Source organism: Cheilinus undulatus, linkage group 9 (genome assembly GCF_018320785.1).
Source record: "Cheilinus undulatus linkage group 9, ASM1832078v1, whole genome shotgun sequence".
Lineage (NCBI taxonomy): Eukaryota > Metazoa > Chordata > Actinopteri > Labriformes > Labridae > Cheilinus > Cheilinus undulatus.
The window spans coordinates 30,695,436-30,722,725 of NC_054873.1; the positions used below are offsets into that span (position 1 = coordinate 30,695,436).

Sequence of the window (27,290 nt, forward strand, 5' to 3'; positions counted from 1 at the left end):
ATTGGATCAGTAAGCTGCAGTTAAATGCTTTTGGGTGTAGCGTTTTATATCCTGTAAGGTGTGTTTAACTATGTTAGATATTGATCGTTTTACTGCAATACATAAGGCATTTATGGCCCTGAGTGTACTATTAACTGAATCTTTTGGTGCATGATGTAGCTGGCAGTGTATTACAAGCCTGAGAGTATGACCTCCATCCAAAGATCAATCAGGCGAGTTACGGTTTGATCAAACTCCTTAAGAAAGGAGTGATAAATCAAGACAATTCTGGATGTATGTAGAAGTTTCCCTTCTTCTACAGAATTCTTAATGATAACTCACAAAAACGTGACATAGGCTAATTTATTGCAGGGTGGTTTTATCCATGGTTGATTTCTGTTTTCACACAGATATTAAGGATCTGTGGGAGGGGGTTGTATTGTTAAATAAAAACCAGGAAGGATGACAGAAGAGGGTCCAAATGAAGGCAAGAAGAGGAAGCAGATATGGAAATGTAACATCAAGATGTCACTGAAGTCTGGAGAAGAGAGCTCCATTGATAAAGGCATGCAGTCATCACAGCATGGGGGCTGAGGCAGCTGGACCACTGAGACTCCCAGCTGGGGGGGGGGGGTTCACTCCACAGACAGAAGGGGGGGCTGACCAGGGGGGTAAATGAAGGAGTTTGAGTCCTTTCCAAGAATTCTGATTCCTAGAAAAACACAGATTGGTCCCTCAGTTTCTTCCCCCATCCCCCTCTCATGCCTTTGAGGAAATGATCAATGACTGGTGTTTAAGTCAAGGCAGAGGCAACACTAACCTGCACATTTAGCCACGGTGTCATTATGGAAAATGTGAATACATACACACCTTCACATCTTATGGCCTTTTATGGTGTATGATGGAGGTAGCATTCTTACAGGACAGCAAAGGGTAAACATGCTGCCCATGTTATTTCTTTGAAGTTTAGGAGGCATTAAAAGCTTAAATGAAGTAAAAATTTTGGTGGGCAAAAAAAGCATTGTAAGGAATTTCACAAAAATGTTGCTTTAAAACAAAGGTTGCACAAAAGCTTTCTAAAGTCAACCTCAATTTGATTCAGAAGTTGTGACATTCAAGCTGTTTCAAAACGAAATTATGATGTAAACTGTTGAGGCTGCCTGTAAAACGTCATCCCCCAAGTTTGCCAATTTCTTAATCTTTTGTCGCCACTGAGCTTAAGGGCGAGTTTAGATAAGATTTAATCGACTTCTTTCGTGTCGGTATAACTAACTTTTTGCCAATGAATGTGTGGGGCCTAAGACAGATCACATTTGATCAGTTTTTTCTCCAGTGTCCTCCATCCCCTCACCCTGAACTCTCATGGACTAATTGTTTACTTGTTACTCAGAGCTAGTTATTGCAGTTTGATAAAGCACTGTGAAATTGTATTAACCGCCCTTGGAGAGGACAACTGGACCACAAGGTGTGAACACTGGGGGAGAAGTAATGACATAACTGACTCCACCAACCTCCCAGAGCATATGGTCAGGGCAGAAGCAACAAAGGCCAGTTTGGTGACAAAGCAAAACAGTAATGAAATGACTCATTCAAGGACTCAGTGGACAATGAGGACAATGGGTTATGTTGGAGTAAGCCCCTAAAATCCCTAGACAGCATATAACATGGAGTCTCAGTGATGTCACCTGTTTCTAAAGCTTAATTTTGGCAGGAGCCATACTAGAAATGCTATCTCAAATTAACTTTCAAGAAACTGAATAGTCAGCACACAAAAATGCCCTTTAAGTGTCTTTAATTCTGGCCAGTGGTAGCGTACAGACCACAGAGATAAGATCAAACTCTTTGTCGACAATGCTGACGTGGACAGTGACTGTTTCATTGTTTGAATTGTAAGGATCTACTTTTGTTCAAGTAAATGAAGCATAAATGAGCCTTAAGAGGACTTTTCTGTATTATGATTGGTTAGTTTTTCCAAATTTTTGGTCATGCAGGGGGAAGCTTTTGTCATTTGGAGTGTGCTCTTTCAGTCAACCAAGGAAAAGATGAGGAAGTGAAGTTATAGCAAACAGCTACAAAACAGCAAAATCAGCAGCGTTAATTCAACTCCCATGATGTTAGATTTAACTATTTTCCTAAGTTTATAGAATTCTCACAGGTTGGGAGCTAAATTTAAACTTTTTATTAACCCTTTTTTGCCTTTAGTTAGATGGGACAGCTGAAGAGAGACAGGGAATATAAGGAGAGAGAATGGCGGGGAGGTATGCACCAAACAGCATCAAGACTGGGAACCAATCCTGCAACCATTGGACTACAGCCTCTTTATGGGCACCTGCTCTACCAAATAAGCTAAACATGCAGCCATAGTGTTAATTTTTAACACTCACAGTATTAACAGCATTTATTATGAACACACTACAGGGATCGTTTTACTTAAGCTAGAACTTCACTTTCTGGAGCTAACAATGGATTCTGTGGCACTCAGACACAGTTTGGTTTGCAAAGTTTACTCCCATAGAATACAATGGCCTGTTGCGCTACTCATGTTAAGCTTCTGATTGATGATTCGCAGCTGATGGATGTGTGACTGACGGATGTTGAGAAGAGAAGGAGAAATGAAAAACCAGTGATTGAATCAAAGTTACAAAGTCACAAATAGCGACACTATGAGCGAGTCTGCACGCATACACGAACTAGCAGAGACTGCACAGGTTTCCAGCAGCAGCATTTAATCATTTCAAACGGTTATGAGGAACTTATTATGCATTTGCGGATCATGTATGGCCCCGAGTAGCGCACATGGAGGAGGGGGCGGGAGATGGAGTGTGATCTGAATGGGTCACTGATCAGCTCCGTTTCTTCATTAGCTGTCAAACCAACAATTTTAAAGTGTCCAGGGCATCTTTGCGATCTTTTATAACTTCCAGTTAGGTATTGTTTTCTGTCAGGAATGCTGCTGCTCCAGATGTCTGGGCAATATTGATTTCGCAAGATGATTTTCACCTTGACGAGACATCTCATGACGTTTTGATCTGATCACACTCCTAGTGGCAGGGAAGAATTCAAAATAAAAGCATTTGGTACAAATGAATGGAGTGTGTCCAAAGAAATCCTTAACCAGACGCACAGAAAGTGGCTGTCTGAAAGCTCTGAACATACAAAACATGAGCATTTTTTTTTTTTTACCAGGCTGTAAAAATTCTTATTTCTGCAGTCAAAATGAGACATTTTAAAGGGATACTTCAACATTTTGGCAAATTCACCCATTGCCATAATGCCTATAGTCTTAGTAATAGGTCCGTTTCCTTTAGTTGTCCGTGCAAGCTGTTTCTAGATCAGGGGGGACCGTTAAACCAGCTGCACTGCGAACGCTGTTTTAGCAGATGGAATTCTTGCTTTCCCTAATCAAACTCATCAAATACATAATCCAACAACTCCAAAACGCTCTCAAGGACAAGTTGTGACCTGCACATTCAACACGTTTTCTAACCTATAATTAGGTAACATTACGACACATGAAGCAAATACTCGGAACTATTTCTTGAGTGAACCACTGGGCAGAGTGACACAGTGCAGCAGCCTTTGCATTTAACTCGTAATGTTCCATGATTATTTCATAGCGTGGTGAATGTGCAGGTCACAACTTGTCCATGAGAGCGTTTTGGAGTTGTTTGATTGTGTAACTGATGAGTTTGATGAGGGAAAGCAAAAATTCCATCTGCTAAAACAGCGTTCGCGGTGCAGCTGGTTTAACAGTCCCCCCAGATCTAGAAACAGCTTGTACAAACAACTAAAGGAAACGAACCTGTTACTAAGACTATAGGAATTATGGCAATGGGCGAATTTGCCAAAATGTTGAAGTATCCCTTTAATGTTTGTTTTAACTGCGCCTCCTTGACTTTCACATCAAGCCTCAAGTGGACACTCAAGGATCTGAATTAGTTCTAATTTCCTAAATCAACCAGACTTGAATTTCTTGTTTGAAAACATGTTAGAAAAACCCTGGTTAGAGTAGGACTTTAAAATAGTCATCTTTTCATGGGTCAGTAAAGTTGGTGACATATCCTTTCAGACAGCACACTATATAGATAAAATAATTTTCCTTGACCTTATCCTCCTCTTCCATAGGTCAGTCCATCTTCATTTTTCCAAATTAGCCTCCATTTATGAAAATGAATGAAGGCCTGTCAGAAGAATTCCATATCCCTAAGTTTTCCACACTGATAATTGCTACTGAAACATTCCAGACGAGTGCACGTCATTACGTCTTCCTAATCCTGCATTAGTCTCCATTACTCAGACGTGGCTTAATGATTCCACTATCTCCTTAAATTAGGCCACCGGGGCTTTTCTCTTAAAAACAGACACACATATTTAAGGAAAGATACTTGTGCTTAAATGCAAACCCACTTCACCTCAAATGTCTTCTAACAAGCCGTTAAGTTCAGTGGGACTTGAGGTAACTAGTAACGTACATCTTATGTGTGGAGTATAATGTCAGTCTTAACACACGCATTTTAGTGGGTGATTTAGTGGTGAATAGTTCCTGCTGAATCCCACCCAGCACTACAGAATGAATGGAATGAAATCTAAACATAAATCAGCTCATGGAGTCTCTGTGTAAGGCAAGTCTCCAGTTCAGGGAATTGGGACACACACAATCACACCATGAACACACACATAAACTAAAGCCTAGGATGGATAAGCTGTAGAAAAGACACGTCTGTCCAGATATATCACGGCTTTTACTGCTGCTGGCCTGTGTTCCACATAACGCTCTTTACTTTAACACACACCCTATATCACTTAGCTGCCTCTTAGCTCACTGCTCCACTAATCCAGACAGCCAGTGAGCCAAAGGGGTCACCGTGGAGCCCCCAAAGTCACTGCAGGAGGGGTCAGCAGGCAGGACAAACACACACTACATGTAAATCAGACAGATCTTTATGGCTGTTATATTGTGCAGTAAATTTAAAGCAGAAACATCCACATCTATATGACTCACAAACTATATAAACTCAAGCTGAGAGTGATTTACCTATTTTTTTAATCCTAGTGTCTGGACTTCAACCAGCAATTACTTTCGATAACGATTAATCTTTCACATTTTTATCTACAAATGAATCAGACTTATAAAATATCTGTTACACAAAGAAAACTTGTAAAGATTAATATTACAGCTCCACAAAGCAGAAGGTTGATTTTTAACCACTGCAAAAAAGCAGAAGATATTCAGTTTAAAATGATTTTGGGAATTTTTTCCTTTTAAAAGGTTTTATTATTATCTGATTTTGTTATGAATAGTTGATCTTCCAAGATATTTGGTGATTAAGTACATTTTTTCATTGCTCCTTGCAGATTTATTTTACATACAGATGTTAGAAGTGATGGAACAACATGTTAAACCCTCATGTCAGAGCTTACACGATGATGCCGGATGATGCTGGGGTGGAGGAAAGCTAGAGTACAGCACTGATTGAACTGGCAACCAACCCTTCGCTAAGCCCCTCCCTAAAATGGTCCAGATGTATGTAAGCATAGGAGGCTTGTCAAGCTTTCAGCGGATGCTAGCATGCTGAGGCAAAGAGCTTACAGGACTTTCAAATCTTTAGCGTGTTGCAATGGAATTTTTCTCTTTGACAGTGTGGGAGACAGAGACCACAAGAACAGTGGTAGCAATTTAGTTTAGTTAGCAAAGTGCTAATGTTAACACATGTATTATAAAGGCTTACTCTACATTAGCTTTAAATGTAAATTAAGTTACTCTGCAGTACATGCTGTGTCACTATGTTTGTCCCGGCATTTCAGCTTGAACCTAGTAAAAAATGGATCCACCTGAAGACAGATATGAATCTGGCAAATCCACCAGCTTTGCAAGGTTTGCTATACAGTACATCTTTTTTCCAAATGCCACAGTTTAAAACCTGGGGACTCATCAAAGAATCCTAAGAAAATGTTTAAAAAATAACATAGCAAAAGTGACTGGTGCCATGTCTATTTAATGCTAAATTCCAGCAGACATATATGGCTTCTGACCATTTAAATACTCAAGTTTAATACCCAGCCAAACATAAAACCAAGTGAGAACACTCATATATAAATATACACACAATGACATACACTACACTATAACATGAGCTATGTCACACACATACATACATAAAACAGATTTATGCATGACGTACAGTCCGTTTATATTCCCGTAAACCTCCACACTAATTCATGGATGTGGGCTGAGCTTGGACCACAACAGTAGTGAACGATTGGTGGCACATCCAGAGGGACAGCAGCTGACTGATCCTCAGGGAGACGCCTGAGTCATCCAGCTGAGCAAACAGATGAGGCTGCAGAAACACACTCTTTCAATAATGCTGAGCTCTGAGCTAACACAAGAGCTAATGCAGTCCAGGAGGGCTAGGATTGGCAAGCTGTCTCAAAATGCGAAATCCTAAGCGGGGTTTGCAGGTCCCATGCACAGACCTGAAGAGATAAGCCACAATAACTGCAGATTAGGACGTTTTTCTTCATGCATTGGTAAACAAACATTCTTATGGATGGAAACAGAACTCTTTCACGCACTTTGGATCTCTGTGCTCTGCAGACAAATTTGGTTTTATTATTGTAGTGCAGAAACAGAGGGGTCAAGTCATGATAGTTTATAAGGACATTACCGCTTGTTTCCGAGGACTGTGCCAGTGGTTTAAACATTTTTTCTTTGGAATTAAATTTCACCCAATGCAAAAAAAATGTCAAACAAAAATGCAAGTGGACCAAATCTGAAGACAACCATTTTAACAACACAGAGTAAGGGCTGCATTTCCACACATAATGCAGAACTGTAAAACTCACATTAATCTAAATATGTCTTATTTGGACCAGTTTGTCTGTATTGGCATTAAATTCAGTCAGATTGACAGTGTAAGTTGGACTTTCCTTCTGTAGCTGCAAGGCATGGCTGGATTCTTATTAAAAACATCTCCCCTTCCAGCTGGATACACACATGGCTACACACATGACACAAAATATGCTCCAACAATATGAAGGCCTCAGTAACACCGGCCTGACATGAGGTGGTCTGGTTATAAAAACTTCTGTTGATACTTTTAGCTTTTGTGATGTAAGGCTGACAGCATGAAGAACACCTGAGGGGAATTTTTTTTCAGCTGTCCAATTAATATGAGCACAGCCTTTCAACTGAGCATGTGGAACAATTTCTAGGAGAATATTTTCCTAGTTTAATGAAAAATTAATGCTCAAGCCTGGATGGGAAACTGACTTGTTAAGAAAAGGAGTTTTTGCTGTGTGGGCAGCCTTGAAATGATACGTACAATCATCGCTATAGCTGGAAAATTAGTCTGGAACACCAGAACGGTTCTGAGAATCCCTGTTTTTCCATCCATATGGTAAGTTTAACACTGCATATGCCTCATGTACATTTTTCTCTCCTTCGATTATTTGACACTGTGGAACAACACCGTTAGTGTCCAACACACGAAAAAGTAAAACTAAATGTGATGCCAAATCACATGGAGCTCCCTCTATCAAACCCCTGCCTCCTCCATGTAAACAGATGTGGCATGAGTCAAACTAAAAGAAAATCAAAACAAACATGGATTCTGTTCTTTACATATATTCTTATCATGAAGATTTATGTACATCTGTTACCCATAACTCTTGTCCTGTCTAGGGTTGCAGGGGTGCTGAAGCCAAGCCTGGCCTGCAATGAGCAGTAATGTCAGTAGAGTGCTGTAATGTCAAAATGCTCTCCTTTGCTTTTCTTATCCAGTTATGTAGCTACAGCTCACTAACCACTCCACCAGCAGCTATTGTACACTGGCTTACAGTACAACTAAATCCTGCCTATAACTGCCCCAAAATCATGCTGAGGCTGGTTGGAAGAAGAGCAAAAACATTGTTTCCACTGAGAAATCTTTTAGTGCAGGTTTTTGCTTTTCTTGTAAAAAAGGAATGAGGTCCAGTTCTGATAAAAAAGCAGCAGTTATATTATAGCTACAGAAGAGCTAATCACTACATATGATGTCATTATTTAACAGCTACAATACAACTAAACCGCACCTCGAGCTACCACCTCATTCTCCTAAGATGACAGAGCTCTGAGAGATGGCCCTTCCTGATGACGGACATTGAATCTGGTGAATCTGTCTACTTTCCAAGGTGAACTTGTTGCTATAACTGCCCCAGCCTGAATGACAAAAGGGACATGTAACCTACTAGTGCTAAAAAAATACTTCTGGCCACTAGGGGTGTAACCTCCAATTTTCACATACAGCGAATGCACCGCAAATCGCCAGCAAATCCTACTGCAGAGCAAATCGCTCCCTCTCTACTCAATCATAGCATTTCCAGAGCCAGCGCTTCAGGCCGGCAGCAGCACATGCCTGGACCAACACTTCGCTCCGATTCGCTTGCAATACGCTGCAGGTCTCTTTTCAGCGCCAGCTGCTGCCAAACCATGTCAATACCTGTCAATCAGAAAGCTCCAGAAGAGGAAGTCACAAGCATAGAATATCCAGTTCCTTCAAAATACAACACAATGCATGGACTCCCGATCGTAAATCTTCACTATATCAACATTACATCTCATCCTGCAGCGAGAGCAAAGGGTCACCAAGAGGTCAGTGGGTCACAGAGCTAAAACAGCACCATTGATGAGGAAAAGTGAAATTTTGGGGATATTTAGCCGAAGAATTTTACATAAAACCACAGATCTTTTAAGCCAACATTAACCATTTAACTTCCTAATGTACTCACTCAATGGTGGAAGCAATAATATCATGGACTTAAATTATGGATAAATTGGATAAATTAAGCCCCAAAGGAAAACAGTCCACTGTTGACATACTATTCCTGCATGAACTCGCAGTTCTCCCGTGATCTCTTCCTCCTGATCAGGGCTGTGCGCCGCGGCGTAGTGCTCTAGATTGCTTCCAGTGGATGAGGTCGCTCACCTTCGATTGGATCAAACCTGCAATGCTTCGGTGCGCAGCGCAGTCATCATATGTGGAAATTGCAGGTAAAGGTATGTGTATCTGTACCGTATCCATTTGGTACGGGCCTTGTGGTACGGTACAGATGTGTACCAAACGGATGCATGTTGAATGAAGCTCATACACAGATGGAAAACCAGAGAACAACTCACTGTCACACTGTCCTGGCAACCACAGCAAATGACAGCAGCAGCCCGAATATTCCCAAATAGAAGTGTCCTGATAAGGAACACTTTGTTTCCCAGTAAAAAAAATCTCACCAGCTGGTTATGAATTTCCGATGATTTAAGATCTTTTTATTGTAACAATAGTTCTCTGGTTTTGTGAGTCAAATTATTTCTACCTTTAACTTGAGGAGGGGGGGACATCATGTCTGAAGCTACGTCATAGGTAAAGTTATCCTCACATTTCACAAGGCTCTAACCTCTTTATCCACCAATATGGGCTGTGAAAAGTTCTCCCAAAATTTGTAGTAGGTCCCACTGGTTAAAAAAGTAATCCAGTACTGAAGTCTGTGTTGAAATCGGCAGAACAGACACTAATTAGCATACTCAACAAGCTTACTTACAGTTGTATGAGGATGTGTTAAAGTTGGCTGGGCAATTTTAATGTTTATATAATGGGTATAAATATGTCAACATATCAATTAAAATAACTCAGTAATTCATAAATGTATTTATTTATTAATATTTGTATTTATTTAAAATCTTTTGGAAGGAGGTTGCAGCATTGATAATCATTTAAATGTGATTTATTCAGCCTATTTATTTTAATACAATTTAATACATTTTAATTAAAAAATACATTTTGTTATTTATTTACTTTAATTACTGTTCCGAAAACGTACCGAACCGTGACTTCAAAACCAAGGTATGTACCGAACCAAAAATTTTCCGTGCTGTTACACCCCTACTGTCCACAGATGCCCAACAGTAAATGGTGTAGTGCACATCTTAAACAAGGAAAGTTTAAAAAGCTTGCAATGTCACTATGAGATACCTGCAAATGATATAATTAAACATATTCTGTATTTTCAGAAGCCCTGAGTGGGCTAATACTTGCAATGTCAGAATTGAAGTTCAAACCGTGATTCTGATGTGAACTAAATCAGATGTTGTCGTGAATGTCGCTTTGTGCAGTGTGGCATATTTTGACATTTTAATGAAACACTAAACAAAGAGTTATTCTTATCTACAGCTATGTACGTTTCATGGTTTATTTATTCAATACAGGTCACAATGATGAGTACAAAGATCATCACCAATAATAAAGTGAAGAATGATATATGGCATCCAATGGCTTCAACACAGAAGCAGCTGCATGTATATAGAGAGTGTCTCCGGTCTAAAACTGGCAGTATCACCTGGACTAATTTTATTCTGTTTCTTACTGACAGACAGGACTTATTCCTGCATAGAAAACCAAGTTGCAGCCTTAGTGTCCATGTTGAATTTGAAATGTGAGACCTAAAGGACAGATTTTGATCTAGCAGATACCTAAAGACTTGAATTACTGAACAAATCGAGTTTTACATTATTTAATATACTCAAGGTGGCATAATCAGGTGGCATAGTTTATGATCAATTAGAACATGTTGGATTGCATGAAATCAGACTGTAACTGAGATAAAGCTTCACTGTGTGTGGGTTCTGAGAATATGACACTGTATCATCCACATAAAGATGAACTTTTTATTTTCTGCGATGTTATTGATACATAATGTTGGGGTAGTCCTTTGCTTATCATCTTTAAAGAGACCTTATTTATAATGTAACAATTGCATGAGTCCTATTTGTTGAATAATTATGTCAAAAATATGTATTTGCACTTAGAGAGGGTAAAGATGGAGCACTGATCTTATATACAGTAAATAATCCTGTAAAGAGCTGCAGTCAGTTAAATTGCTCTCTGTTAGTTGCTCTTAAAGAGACAAAAGTCATACATAAACAACATAACAAAAAAGTATTGTTTTGTCAACACTTATGGTACCTTTATGAGAACTGTTTGGGTTCATTTTTATTTGGCAGAGGGATCTGTTGATTGAAAATCACTTCATAAAAGGTTAAAAGGCCTCAAAGTAGACAGATTGCTTTAATAAGGAGTATAACCCAAAAGAACAGAGAACTGGTTGTACACTCATATGATTGCACTAATAGCTAAAGCTGTCTTCATAGATAACTTCTGCCCGACACGTGCAAAGTGAAGAAAGATTTCATCCCATAAGAAATCTCCTTGGTAGCAAATAAGCCATAAAAAGCAGAGGCAAAAATCTCCGGCATCTGCTTTTCAAAAGGGCCATCAGGGAGTCTCCACTTTCTCTTGGTTACATAAACAATGGAGCTTGAAAGACCAAATGCCTTTAACAGTACAGCTACTGCCTGGACACTAAGGCCGCTTCCTCCCCTCCGTCTGTGCACACACGTGCCCTACAGGCCGAGCCGAACTGGCTGACTGAAGCTGCATCCTAAAATGACCACGAGCCAAAATTCCACAAAGGTTCATAATGCGCAATTGTAGGTATAAACATTTTCAGCACTAATTCAGAAAAATAGGTTGATGTGAGATCTAAATATCACTACATCAAGGTCTAATAGGGTTGCAGGACAGACTAAATTACAGGCAAGGAAAATAGAGGTAACAAATGAAATTAATGTTGACAGGAAAGTTAAATAAAAGATTCACGAGAGAATGAAATGAAAAGAAGAAGAGGGAGTGAGAGAGGTAGAACAATGTATTTCTCCTTTCCAGTCTGAGAAAGGACAACACCAGCCCTTGTTAAATTTGTTTACATCTTTCAAGCAAGTCATTGTGTTTAACAAGGCCAAGAAGTTTCTCAAAAGCAGAAAAATGAGCCTTGTTTTTATTTGAGAGCAAAAGGGAAAGGGAGCATTTCCCCTGAAGTGAGCCAGCGAGCATTTTATTACAAGTGATAGTACATGTGTCTATGTGTGTGTGCGTGAGGAGGGGGAGATGGTGTGTGTTTGTGAGAGTGTTTACACAGCTGGAAGTAGAGAGTGGAATCACTTCACCTAGTGGTGGTTTCTGGGGTGTCTACTGTGATCCCATTAAAAGGCAGACAGGCTCTGGCACTCTCTTTACAAAACAAGAGGACTTCACTTACCAAAATATCCCTGCATTAGAGCATAAAAAGGCAGCCAAATCCCTACAAACCCCTGCTGAATTCACTTAGGGGGCAAATGGTTCCCTCTCAAAGTGCCTGATAGCTGATTGCCCTGGCAGGGTTCAGGTGGATCTGCTGAGTGGCCTCCAGCCCAGTTTCCACTCCATTCAAGTTTCCACTCAGACCCAGACTCGCCTCCACGCCTCCCTCCCCGTCTCTCCCACTCTCACTCCAATCCACCCCCTCTTCACATCCTCCTACTCCGCCCAATCCGAGTGCCAAAAACACTCACAGCAGATTTAGTGTAACCTCCGTATCAGTAGGTGTCTAAGTGTCTGTCTATCCGTCTGAATGCCTCTTGTCCTCCCTCTCTGCTTCCCACCATTGAGCTGTGATTCACCAGTGGGGAGATAGGATAGATGTGTAAGAGTTAACTGAACTCAGCAGCCCCACTCTTTGATTTATCCAACTCACTTAAGCTCCTATGAGTCAGAATCTGAGTAAGAGTGCAGCATTCACAGTCCAGCTCCTTAATGGCCTCACAGTGATGCTTAGGGTTGACACTTCTGTAACAAAGAGATGTGTACAAGCATGCATGCCAAAAGACCCACACAAAGCATGCTCTCTCCCAAACATCCAAATATCAAAACCCATTCGTCTGCAGAGCGTGACATGGAGTCTGTTGCTCACTAATCTTCTGGTCACTGTCCTACAGGCAGGAGAAAAAAAAGTATGGAGACCCAAACCAATTAGCTTTGTGGCTGAAGCAGAGGGAGGAGGGACACTGAGGGAGCACGCTGCGGTCCAACAGGGCCTGTAATATGGATCAAAGCGGAAGAAAATGGGCCGAGTCTCTGTTTCATTAGCTTGCTGTCCCAGCCTCACTCTGTTTACAGGCCTGATTGGGCCGCTCTGAAAGCAGATCACTGGCTGCTCACTTATCGTTTGTGAACTGTCCAGACCAATAAAAGTCATCCATACATAAACAAGCTGCCAAATCCTGCAGGGAAAAACAGTGGTGTGGCTCACAGAGTGAAGCACTCTTGCATGTAATTAAAGCAAAGACAGCGCAATTAAATTCACAGCATCAGATTTACGCCCTGTGAGGTGGAGAGATGGGGATTATGTATTGGAATGATAACCAGCTTTAACCTCAGCAAGAGCCTGTGAATGGGACAGATGTGTGCTGGTCTATTTCTGTGTGCTTTTAGGTGAAATGAAGTGTTTCAGAGCAAAAACAAAGAGTGCACTTTATACCTGTGTGGCTGTGCGTCTGTGATGAATCAGTTGAGGCGAGGGTCAAAGCTGGGCCTGAGGAACACAAAAGGAAAATATGTTATGCAGCTGTGGACAGATGCTGCCAATAAAATGGGTCAACCTTGGGCCATTTACAGAAATCTACAGCACCAATTGCAGCGACTGTAAAATAAGATTTATCTCATCCATTCTTGATGTAAAACGGTAAACTCAGCTGAGATCAAAGTGTACAGACAGCATTGTTTCACTGCACTTAGCAGATTGTGTCATAGGTTTTCATTGGCTAGAAAGATCAGTGGGATCAAATGTATACCTACTTATAAACTACCTTCACTAAAGCAACTCTCATATCTTATGTCTCTGTTATCTCAAACATATAAGCATGCAGAAGTTGAAGTCTTGTGCATTCAGAGACAATGGACAGGTCTCTGCAGCAGAGCTGAACATGTTGTACCTCAAACAGGCTTGCTAATGTGGAAACTGTGATCATGTGGAACACAGCAAAGCGAGAAAAGCAATCATAAATCAGCCTGCTAAATCTTTCTTGTTCAAAGGTATCATTATTTACTAATCAGAGCGGCCAGGAAAAGGTTTGGATTTGTATTGCAAACAAATTCAGAGGAAAGCTGGTTGAGATTAGTGGCTCTAAAGGTTATAAAAATGATAATATTAATAATTATCTCAGCTTTGACAGTGGTATTGTTCAATATTTACATCAGCATTGTTAATATCTTAGGGTTGAAGAGTTTTTGATACTGTGAAGCATGATGCACCAGATAAATCTGGAGTTTTTTTAAGAGCCTTAAATCAGAATAAAAGTAAATAGAGAAATAACTAATAACTGTTACATCAGCGATGAAAAAAAATCCCACATGCACAGTAAGCCAAAATGACATAAAATCTGGGGTCAAAAAGGGCAAATACAAATGCCAACTGTAAAACTTGCGTTTTTCAGTATGCTTAAAATTGTGTAAGACAGCACAGCCAGGCAAAACAAAGGCTTAACTCCAGCCAGAAGTCGCTGTCTGCCATGAGAAGCAACTCTGCTATGTCTGGATTCATGATAGGATCCACACTTATAAACAAGCAACAGTTGTGTTTATTGTTCACATCGTATGTATCTTTGAGAGCACATCTCTGAAATCATAAAACATCTGCAAAACAAATACAGTACTTCATTCAGGATTGCTCACACTTTATTGGCCTAGAGCAACAAGAGAAAAAGTGTGGTCCACGGCCCCCTGGTGGGCCCTGGAGGAACTGTAGGCAAGCTGTGGGAGGTTGGTTATAATAAGTTAAAACAATTTGTGACATTAACATCACATTTTAAGTTTCCTTGAAATACTTCATATGTTTATTTTTTAAGTCCAAGCACTAAAAACATTCTCTGACGTAGCTTGTTTCCGCTTTATGAGAACATATCAGTTCCTTCAGAGACATGACTGTAACTAGGAGGGTTTGAGTAGTCACATAGAGCATTAAAAGCAATGAAAATGAATATTTACTTGGCTGTATTTGCATTGCATAGGCAAAACTAAGCTTTCATGTTGAAATCCCCTGTTTAAGAAACTAATTGCCCTTTGTTAAGACAAATTGTTTAAATACACATTAGTGGAATTTCAAAATGTTGCAAAAAGATTATTTGCAATTAACTTCAGAAATTATTTGATGAAATGGGGTTTAAAACATTTTGATAGTTGACAGCCCTAATATGGAGATACAGTAAATACTTTAAATCTCATAGGGTAGGGGTTTAGGTAGGCACAAGAAGATTTTCAGGTTTAAATAAGGATGCGGAATACATGAGTTTTGGAAAAAAAACTGGCCTTGAGTCTTATTTTTTATTAACTGTGCAGGCTCATCGCTGCGTATCTCTGCATACTGCAAGCAATTATAGGTTGAAGGAAGCCCCAATAAGAAATTCAACCATACATTTAATTTCTTTACTTTTTCAAGTTACAAAAGGTCGATCTTAGTTTCAGCTTTGTTTTCTTGGGATCTCAAGAAATCAACTTGTTATCCAAGAAAAATCTAGCCTTGTAATCATCCATCCATCCACTTTCTACACCACTTATCCCATTCAGGGTCATGGAGGGACTGGAGCCTATCCCAGCTGTCATTGGGCTCGAGACAGGGCACACCTTGGACTGGTCGCCAGTCATTTGCTGGGCTGACATATAGAGACTGACAACCAGGTACACTCACACTCGCACCAATGGTCAATTTGGAGTCACCAATTAACATAATGAGCAGATCTTGGTAGACAGAGGAAGTACCCAGAGAGAACCATGAAACTCCACACAGAAAGGTCCTGACTGAGAACCTTCTTGCTTAATCATTAGATAAATAAATAGATTTGAAGATGTCTTAAAGGAAAAAAGGCAGAATTGTATGGGCATACAGAATCTACACTAAAGAATGGCTCAGACTACATGTATTTTTTTTGGGTTGTCCACGGCAGCATCATGTCAGACTACGCAGCAAGACTCTTGTCCCATCTTGGCCAACAGCCCAGCCACAACCGCTCATTGTAAGCTGATGTCACCACTGTCTCCACAACTGTGTGCAAGCTCTCAGGTTGTCAAGAGAATGAGTCAGATTTACAACAGAAGCTCTCTGACACAAGCGATCTTTTGCTCTGACAAGAAAAAAACCTAAATAAGAAACAAGGAGTGGTATGAAGAAGTAGAAGGATGTTTGTGATTCCAGATGCTCATAATCCGGCTCAACATTTGACGATGAGCTGCAACGTTGCAGTCGGGCCAAAATCTGGTTGAATTTGAAGGTTGACCTGGCCTTCAGAGCTTCTGGAGAAACTAGTGGAATTGTGTGACACATTTGATAAAATACAGAATGTAACTGTTTTGTCAATAAATATATAGGGAGTGTGTAGAAAAATAATTTTTAAACAGTACAAGAGGTCTAAAGTAATGTGTTTCAAATTAAAACAATATGGCTGCCTCCACAACCTATAGTGCCTGAAAGTGCCTGCTGCTATATCATGTCTCACATTTCTACACCTGCAGTGTAGTGGAGCACATCTGTTTTCCAGCAGGTACAGTATCTGCAGCCATCTTACCTGGGTTCATTTAAATTTTAATGTTTATTTTAAGCAACTATGGCTGCCATCTTTAAAATACATCCCTCTTTGTATCCACGTTAAATTTTCAGAATAAAATGTGGAACTGAAAGCAACATTGTACTACTGATTAAGAAACAACTTTTTCTAGTGAATCTTTGTTAAAATTAACAAATTTTGGGTACATGGGACCTAGTGGTTTAAGGCACACTCCATGTACGCATCTGGCCTGGGTTTGAATCTGGCCTATGGCACCTTCCCGCATGTCTCTCCCCAGCACTTTCAGCCCTGCTTCTGGTTCTATCCACTGTCCTCTGCTATCAATAAGGCATAAAAAGCCTGAAAATAAACCTTCTGTTTCCATTATCTTTATTGTGAAGCATCTGTACAGCAGTATACAGTTTCATACACAATGGGCAAATCCTGAAAATAAATCTTAAAAAAAAAAAAAAAAAAAAAAACTTTTACTTGTGTTCCATGCAGTCTAGCAAACTTAAACACAATCCTTTACACCCCAGGTTTCCCACAGCCTGTACAATTCTGTTATATCATGCGAAAAAGTGCCATTAGCTCATAGAACAGGTGATTGATGATTGAAACATGAACGCCAAAACACCTGTACACATTCCATCACAACAAGATATATGGTGAGCGCCTGCAGCGACGCACTGAACTGAAGAGAGTGAAACAACAGGGCACGTGCCTCAACCTCTATACTGGAAAACATCCCTGATATACAACGAGCGTGCACTGACACTGCACAGACACACATAAAACATTCATGCACACAAGTGGCAGAAGGAGCCTGTGCAGTCCTGTTTTGATAGGCAATGAGTTGAGTGTTGGAGATGAGGATGTGTGTGAAAGATCGGGCCTGCTCAGAAGCCGCTGTGCATAAAGCCTTGGAAAGCCCACATGGAACACGTAATTGAATGAGAAACGGTCTCTTGCTGGATCAAGACAGCTGTCTGGCAAGGTAATAAAAGCATGCGGTCGGCGCAGGCTTTGGTTTTTGCTGCCTGTTTGCTGCACTTTTTATTTGGTTTGCCCCTTTGAGTACTCACTCTACACTACGTCCCCCCATGCCAAAGCATGCATAATGTCATGAACCTGTGTTGTTCGGTACTTTACAAAACGCATAAATCAGAGCTAATGAAGAGTGGAAAAGACCTGTTTCCAGGAGTGAGAGAGACGCAGAGAGATTGGCAGAATGGTTGGCTGGCTGCGCTGCTGCTGCTATACTCCCTCTCCAGTGTCACAGGTCTGCTGCCAAGATGGATGAGTGTTGTGCTCCTGATTTCAAAAATTGTATCCAAACACATACAGCCCATCCTCTTTCTGCTTGGCTTCTCAACCCGCACTCAAATCTTATCACTGCCACTCACAGCCCTGAGTGATGATCAAGCAGCGTGCCAATGAGTATTGCGACAAGAGGTGTAGCCGTTACATACACAGACAAAAACAAATGATAATGCGGACAACAGACAAGGGCTGACATCGGCATCGTGATTTACAGCCATGGCCACAGAGAGATAAAACATACGTGTCAACAAGCGCTTAGTTTTACTTGCTTTTTACATGCTGACTGCAATAATCAACACAACATATCTCACACAGAGTCCCTGGGAAAGTTTTAATTATCTCCTAGAGAAACCAAAATAGCAGCCTGGTCCTTTATTTGTATGGGAAGAGTGAAACTGAGGATAGAGAACTGCCCTATGACCTCGGTTTGGACCTTTTTTCACACGTGATTTGTTAATCCTGCATGCCCAATTGATCTTAAATCTGTCTTGGTATAAAAGTGTGGGAAGCTTAAAAATTAGCATTCCCTAGTGACCTTCACCCTAGCTTCAAGTTAGGAAAAGTATACTGCACGGGATAAATTGTAAAACCGCCACATATATATTGGTCTTATACAATCACAAATAAAAACATGGCCGCTGCTCTTAAAAAGGGTATTTTCAAAACCAGATAATAGAACTATATAACAGTAAACACTGGCATGTCCAAAAATATCAATTTAATCTTTACCTCAAATTTTGTGACATAAATTTTGTAAAGTTTAATTCAGTTGTATAGGGTTACATATTCTATGATTTTGTTAATCCACTGTAACAGCATGGAGCACAAACATTCAGTCAGTGATGACTGTCTTTACTGGTTTTGGGGCAGAACATTTTGTTGCAGTGGTGACATTTGTTACCAAAACGGATCACTTGGAAGGTACAACCAGTTCCTGATTTCCTGGCAGCTTCTGTCTTTCTGTTATTTGTAGTTTTTGGAGTCACACTATGTATGACTCTAGTGACCAGATGTTCTGATGACTCCAGACGCATGACTATAAACCAGTCATCCACCTATCATTCAAGAGCGACACTTGAGTCTTTTCTAATAGTCAGAGAGAGTCAGTTGAAGCTTTATGTCTATACCACATACACAGCTGGTGGACGAGAGCCATAAAAAAGTCAGTTATCCTCTATACAGACGACTGTGCTCTGTACTAACACTATAATACATTAACCTTGCAAAGCAGTTTCCGTGTTTCTTACTGGCGAATTCATCTTGCAAAGCTCCTGTCTGAACCATTTGGGCCCAGTTAGACAGTGACAGGACCAATCAGCGACTAGGGGCAGTACTTTCAGGTGCGGCAGAGTCGTGATGTAAGCAAGCAGCAACAAGAGGCCGGCGCAGATATGGCGAAAGACATTAGCATGGATGCTGCTAAAGTGTCAGTTTTATCAGAACTTGAGGACATTTCTTCGTTAAAAGAAAAAAGAACAGCATTGAGTTGTTTTCAAAAACTACAAAAGTCGATAGAAACACGATAGAAACACGTCGCATAAAAAAGGTGCACGGGCAAAACAAATCATCAACAATAAAATGTGTCGGTGCTGGAAGTCATCATTGATTATTGTCAACAACGGAAGTCATCATCGATTATTGTCAACACAGAAGTCATCATCAATTATTGTCAACAACGGAAGTCATCATCGATTATTGTCAGCAATGGAAATGATCATCAATTATGGTCAGCAATGGAAGTCCTTATCGATTATTGTCAACAATGGAAGTCATTATCGATTATTGTCAACACAGAAGTCACCATCGATTATTGTCAACAGCGGAAGTCGTCATCGATTACTGTCAACAACAGAAGTCATTATCAATTTTTGTCTACAACGGAAGTCATCATCAATTATTGTCAGCAATGGAAGTCCTTATCGATTATTGTCAACAACGGAGATCATTATCAATTATTGTCAACAACAGAAGTCATCATCGATAATGGTCAACACAGAAGTCATCATCGATTATTGTCAACAGCGGAAGTCGTCATCGATTATTGTCAGCAACGGAAGTCATTATCAATTTTTGTCTACAACAGAAGTGATCATCAATTATTGTCAGCAATGGAAGTCCTTATCGATTATTGTCGCCAGCGGAAGTCGTCATCGATTATTGGCAACAACGGAAGTCGTCATCGATTATTGTCAGCAACAGAAGTCATTATCAATTATTGGCAACAACGGAAGTGATAATCAATTATTGTCAGCAATGGAAGTCATCATCGATTATTGTCAGCAACGGAAGTCATTATCAATTATTGTCAACAACAGAAGTCATCATCAATTATTGTCAACAACGGAAGTCATCATCAATTATTGTCAGCAACGGAAGTCACCATCGATTACTGTCAACAACGGAAGTCATCATCAATTATTGTCAACAACGGAAGTCATCATCGATTATTGTCAACAACGGAAGTCGTCATCGATTATTGTCAGCGACGGAGGTCGCCATCGATTATTGGCAACAACGGAAGTCGACATCGATTATTGGCAACAACGGAAGTCGCCATCGATTATTGGCAACAACGGAAGTCGTCATCGATTATTGGCAACAACGGAAGTCATTATCAATTGTTGTCAACAACAGAAGTCATCATTGATTATTGTCAACAACGGAAGTCATCATTGATTATTGTCAACAACGGAAGTCGACATCGATTATTGGCGACAATGGAAGTCGTTATCATTTATTGTCAACAACGAAAGTCATCATTGATTATTGTCAGCAACGGAAGTCATTATCAATTATTGTTAACAACGGAAGTCATCATCAATTTTTGTCAGCAATGGAAGTCATTATCAATTTTTGTCAACAACTGAAGTCATTATCAATTATTTTCAACAACGGAAGTCATCATCAATTATTGTCAACAACGGAAGTAGTTATCGATTATTGTCAACAACAGAAGTCATCATTATCAATTTTTGTCAACAACGGAAGTCATCATCAATTATTGTCAACAACGGAAGTCGTTATCAATTATTGTCAACAACGGAAGTCATTATCGATTATTGTCAACAATGGAAGTCATCATCGATTATTGTCAACAACAGCGATGAATCGTTGCATCCCTAATTCACGTGGGCACCACTGCCCTTTTAGTACGCATAGCACTTCTGCTCTGCCTCCTACAGCTTCTCTTCACCTGTGCCTGATCTTTTATCAATAGCCTCTTATTTAGCTGCACATAATTCAAAAACTCCTTGAAGATCTTGTACTAGGACTTAAAGTGTGTGCACAACCTAAAACATTACAGCCACTCCGGAGATTGTGTTTTGCTTTGTTTCTTATAAATCACTGTGAAGCACATATTAGGGGTGTTGACTTGAACAGGAGCCATGATTAAAAAATCATATCTCCTTCAAGTGGTCCCAAGGTTGGACTAAGCCTTCTGGGTGATTCCAGCACTTTAACTTGCAGAAATCCTGACTACAGCAGCATGACATATTTTCATCTCTGTTTCTAATTAGGTCAGGCTCCAACTTTTTTTCTGAATCATGATCCATCTGAGAGTGAGACACTAGAGCACTCCAGTCCCACCTGCGAGAGGAGCGGTTGTTTCAAGACCTGGAAGTGACCCACAAGTCTTAAACGCTGCTCCCCTGCTCAACTAACATGCATTTTTGAAAAAGTTACAAACATAATTGTAAACACATTAAGAAAAAAGCTCCAAGTCTTTGGACACAGGGTTGCCAATAGATAAGAAACAATGAAGCCCATTATAACTGCAGAATAATAACTTCAAGCTCTTCTATAGGGCCTATTATTTACATTTTTTGCCAAATAAGCCATGATGTTTCGGATAAGAGGCCTTCTAATTACTCTAAGGCTGTTCACTTTGTTCCTCACTGCAGGGTTATCAGAACATGTGATCTATCCCACAGGATAGATGATGTTTCATGTATTTTGACATCTTTAAATGCTGCTTGAATTCATTCAATTATCCTTTCACATGCTACAGTTTTGACTAAAACCTCATCTGACAGTACCATCATCTTATAGGAGGCGATCCCTGTTAGGAGTCTAAATTTTTGAGGGAAAAGCTAGTTCAAGTGAGGACGGAACAAATCTGTAAAGTTTTGGGTTTCAAGCATATGTTTTCTATACATTGCTATAACGAGCTCATTTTAAAACTTCCTTCATTCAACAGATAATAATGTCAGCATTCTTTGTATCCTCCAGGGATGTGGTTATCATGTTTGATCAGATCACAAAAAAGGAGGATGTGCAAGTCAAATATCTAAAGTGCTCCTTGTTTGATCTCTAGAGTCACTCACAGTCATCTTTACTGATATATCCAGTCATATGATAAACTGTTTATGTGCACGGTAAATCTGCAGGAAGCATCAGGAGTCTAAATCAAAATCTTACTGTAATCCAAACCGACGTCCCACGTGAAACCAGTAGCCGTGACAGCCCGAGGCCCAATCACACTTTTGCAGGAACAAAAACATTGCAGCAGCCGGCGCAGAAACACAAACACAGACAACAGCCACACCACAATCTATCCTATCATATATCCCTCCACCAGCAGAACTAGAGAGGCCAAGAACCTTCACTACGCTAGACCACGAGTCCCTCAGGAATCGGGCAGAATGAATGAAAATCCAGACACCTTAAACAATACAGTTTACCTTTCTGAGATTGTGGCATTGACATGTAAAAACACATCTGAGTAACAGAGATATAGACATATATGTCTATGATATATGACTATGTCTCATTTTTACGGCTTCATACAAATAAATCATTAGCTTGTGGAATCACAATATGCTCACTTGTGGTTAGAGTTAGCTTGTCTGTTGATTTATAGAGCAAAACAGTGGTATCGCATTCTTGTTCAACCACGGCACTGCTTGGCAAGGAACGCTGCTATTCCAATTCAGAACAGCAAACAATCACGCACTTTACATCTCTCAGTAAACCCTTCCGGCCACCTCTTGGCTACTGGAGATAATGGCCTCCCCCCACTAAGTCAGAACTGTTTTTCAGGCACTGAAACGTAGAATAACAACACTAAAAGTGAAGGTTCCTTTTTAGTTACAACTCAGTCTGCCAACAAATTAAATTTATGAGATGGTTTGTGTACAATAAAACATTAGAGCCCTATGAGACGGGAATGCCTGTTTTTATTCCACCTACTTTAGGATTTTTCAATGGAAAGTATAGGAGAAGAGTAGTTCTGGTTAAAGTCAAAGCACACTGCAAACGTACTTAAGTGTTTTTCGCTGCAGGAAGAGTGTCTGCTGGAATTGGACAGAGGCATTTACTGTATCTCTGAGGGAGCTGAAGGCATTTGGTACCGTGGTCAGGTTGGATCCAGAGCCAGCGTTAAGAGTGTGCCTCGTGTCTAAAACAATGCTTTTGAGTTACAGCGCATTGTTTGAGGTTACGGCCTGCGGTTAAGTAGAGGTCTAGAGCACATTGTGAACTCCACTGTCTGTGCCTCTTCATTAAATCTGTGCAGTCTCAACCAAAAGCAATGGTGGCTCCACTGCCAAAAGTTTATTGGGGCTGACATTGTGTTTGCATCTGTTTATGATGAGTTCTGTCTTGTTTGAGCAATGTTGTCTTTATCCATAAAGATTCAATGGAGCTTTTATACTGCAATATTATTTGTAAATAAAGTCATCTTTGCAGGTCAAGTCAGGCCTTTTTACATATTAGTAGCATGTACTGCATTTAGAGCAGCAAGATGTGACAACAATCCTAGGAGAAAACCTATTTAATGTCAAACTCATGTCAGTGAAATAAAAATTTGTAACTTAAAGTAAGTGATTGCATAAATACTCACCCCCTTCAAGTAAGTATTTAGTAGATGAACCGTTGGTTACAATCACAGCACTGAGTCTGTGTGGATAGGGCTTAATCAGGCTTGCACATCTGGACACTGTAATTTTACGCAGTCTTCTTTGCAAAGCTGCTCAAGCTCTGTCAAGTTGCACAGGAATCACCCCTTTAAGTCCCACCACAAATTCTCTATTGGATTGAAGTCTAGGCTTTGACTCGGCCACTCCAGAATATTCACTTTCCTGTCTTTAAACCATTTCTGTGTAGCTTTCGCTGTATGATCAGGTCATTGCCTTGCAGGAAAATAAATCTTCTCCCAAGCTGTAGTGCTCTTGCAGACTGAATAAGATTGTCCTCCAGGAAATTTCCTATATTTTGCAGCATTCATTTTACCCTCTACCTTTGCAGTTCTTCCAGGGCCAGCTGCCAAGAAGCATCACCACAGCATGATGCTACCACCATTGAGCTTCACAGTGGGGATGGTGTGTTTGTAGTGATGTGCAGTGTTTGGTGTCTACCAAGCATAGCATCATGTTTGAAGGCCAAAAAACACCAATTTGGTTACATCAGACCAAAGAAGTTTCTTCCTCTTGACCATGGAGTTTCCCACATGCCTTTTGGCAAACTTGGGTTGAGATTTAATGAGTTTTCTTCAACAGTGGCTTTCTCTTTGCCACTCTCTAATAAAGCTTTGACTGGTGAAGAACCCTGGCAACAGTTGTTATATGCAGAGTCTCTCCCATCTCAGCTGCTGAAGCTTGTAACTCCTCAGGGTAGTCATAGGTGTCTTGGTGGTCTCCTTCTTGCACAGTCACTCAGCCGTGAGGACGGCCTGATGTAGGCAGATTTACACATGCCATATTCCTTCCATTTCTTGATCATGGATTTAAATGACCTCTAAGGATGTTCAGTGCCTTAGAACTTTTTTGTATCCATCCTCTGACCTTTTCTCTGAGTTGCGTGCAGTGTTCTTTTGTCTTCATGGTGTAATGGTAGTAAGGAATAATGATTAGCTAGTGACTGGACCCTGGACACATCTGTCTTTATACTACAATCACTTGAGACACCTTTACATTACTCATCTGATCCACATTTCACTAACTGTAAGACTACTAGCACCAACTGGCTGAACCTCTGTTGAATTAGGTCAATCACTTTAACAGGGGTAAATATTTATTTAGTCACTTATTTGACCTTACATATTTATAGTTAATTGAAATTAATTTGTAGGAATCTGTTTTCACTCTAACATTAAAGAGTTTTTTTTATAAAATAAATTTTGTTAAGAAAAAAAATTGACCATGATTAACTCATAAAATCAGTTGAAGGGTAAAACATTCAAGAGTGTGTGTTCTTTTTACAAGCACTGTAAGACATATTAAGGAAAAGATAAACAGTTAGTCACAGTTACTACAAAACCAAAGAGGTTCAGCTGTAATTCCATTTTACTGCCAAACAAAAGGGTCATGCTATGTAAGAATAACTTTTTTATCTTCTGATAATGAAGCCTTAGAGGTTTAGGTACATTTTAGATGAAGAGGACAACATAAGCTGCACAAATAGTCAACCAAAATACATCCCAAATTTTACATAGGGAAGCAATCCAACTTTAGACAGTCTATATTTTCTTTTTTGGGTAATATTACATTATGAAATACTGGTCTTTCAACCAAAATCATGCTTCAGATAGCCTACAAAACACAAGAGGGGACATCTTCGCTGCATATCCACTTCTTATACAGTATGGTCTGTTCTAGGTGAAGTAGGTCAAGGATTAACCACTGGAAGGCCACGTCAAAGTCTTCATTATGTGACCACAGAGTTCAGTTTAATCAAATTTATGGTTGTAAAATTAAAGGATGGTCATACCATATTTCCCAGTCCTGTGGGTGACTCGGTAAAAAGATTATTACTGATGTGCCCTTATTTTAGCTGGGAACCTGACCTACACCATCATGGATTAGTGGAAAAAAATCCCCTTAGTCTGATCTACCTGATTTTCCCAGAGGGAAAAGTTGAAAAAACATACAAAAAAGGCTTCAGAGTTTGTTTACCCTGCAGTTCAAACACCCAATAAACCTGTCTGGAACATACAAGTGGAGTTTGTAAAGAGTTCATATATACACAGGGTGACTTCATAAATACAGAGCTTAGAGAAACCAAGGAAGTATGAGTACAAAAATGTTGGTCAGAGGCAGCACATATGTAGAGTAGAGTTTAAATCAAAGGCAGAGGCATCTGCATCAGAAAATACCTGTATTCAGCATCAATGGCAGCTCCAGTGACAGCCAGGAGCCTGCAGCATGGGCTAGGCCTGCCATGGGGCTGGGGGCTTGGTGAAAGAGGATAGCAAAACAACATTCTCCAGCTATGCTAATTGGCATACTTTCACATGGGCTGGAATGCTATGATAACATCCACCTCTATTCCCCAAGGAGGCCTTGATCCTGCAGGCGTTTACTGGGTCAGGGGACCTTGATGTGGATGAAAGCAAGGTAAAGGGGCTCCACTAAGGATCTACAGAGCGGGGGAGGGTTCCTTACTCTTGGAAAGACACATGGTATTTGGATTAGTTTGGGGGGGGATGCTGATGATTCGAGCAATGGTGTTTTGATGCTTTGGGAGATATAAGGAGGCTTTGGCTAAAGTTTCTGTCATTCAGGGGCCTCTGCTGTCAGGTAGCTGTCACGCCCCACACACAGTAGGGGGCTATGAGGTAGGGGGACTAGTTGGGAAGTGGGGTGGGTTTTTGGGACAAAGTGGAGCCCTGTCTCTGCAGGGATGGTTACAGAGGCATGGGATTGATGGGGTGGTGATGAGAGATGGAGATGTCAGGGAACAGACACCCATTCAGTGTGGGACCAGTTAGAGAGGCCTACTGGGGCACTCTGGGGTCCATCATCACCTCGGCTCTCTGGTCTGGGCTTTGGAGGAGGAACTGGGGGTAGGAAGAATAGAAATAAGGGGGGACTGTCCAACAGAGTTCACACACATCACCCCACTGTGGGTTTATTATTCTGGAGTGTGACCTGAGCCAGCAGCCCCATCATCTCCAGATCCTACAGTAGCTGTGTGTCTGCACAAGATGCTGAGAATCAATTACTGCTCTGTGCTGCCTGAGTATAAAACAACTTCACACTGAGTATGTGAGGCAGGCTAGTTGTGGAAAAGAAACAACAAACCTAGCTGGTTTCCTCGCTTGAAGGGCATGACATTTCAGGTCACAGCTCCATCTCTGGGCCTCCCAGATATTTCTGAGAACAGAAACAGAAATATGAGGCCGATAAGGATCAGTCAGTTAAGGTCATACCAGGTACTTAGAGGCAGACTGTAAAGACATCCATAAAAATGGTTAAAATGCAAGTAGAGGGGCATTAGCCCAACTTTGTTTATTTAAATTCCAATACTTCAAGAAGAAAGTCTGCAGACAATGATTATCAGTTAATTAGTAATCAAATTTAAAAAGTCTAACTCACTTACTGGACTCATGTTGGCCATTATTATACCTCTACTGATAAACAGGAGGTAGATGGTGGAAAAATAATGAGTGAGATGTGGATAAGGACACATGACCAAGGTTAGAGGGTGAGACAAGGGTGCATTGGTTTGTTGTAAGCTGTGATCCACATGGCTGACAATTTGTACATTTTGGCACTGGCAGCTTAAAGCCGGCACATACTACACTATTTTCTTTTGGTTGTTATCGCCA

The 27,290-nt window shown here is 40.4% G+C and overlaps 1 protein-coding gene across 7 annotated transcripts in view; it reads right to left on the minus strand.

The window, feature by feature from the left end:
* LOC121514802 (zinc finger protein 469) overlaps positions 1-27,290 on the minus strand; it is a 299,944-nt gene that overhangs the window by 216,996 nt on the left and 55,658 nt on the right. For 4 of the 7 annotated variants that reach the window (XM_041795141.1, XM_041795138.1, XM_041795146.1 and 1 more), the window contains 2 exons: positions 26,764-26,835; positions 13,363-13,416 (listed from right to left, as the gene is read on the minus strand). The gene's annotated coding sequence lies outside the window, so the exon portion shown is untranslated. The remainder of the gene's footprint in view (positions 1-13,362; positions 13,417-26,763; positions 26,836-27,290) is intronic. The other 3 variants (XM_041795142.1, XM_041795139.1, XM_041795144.1) reach the window with 1 other exon arrangement.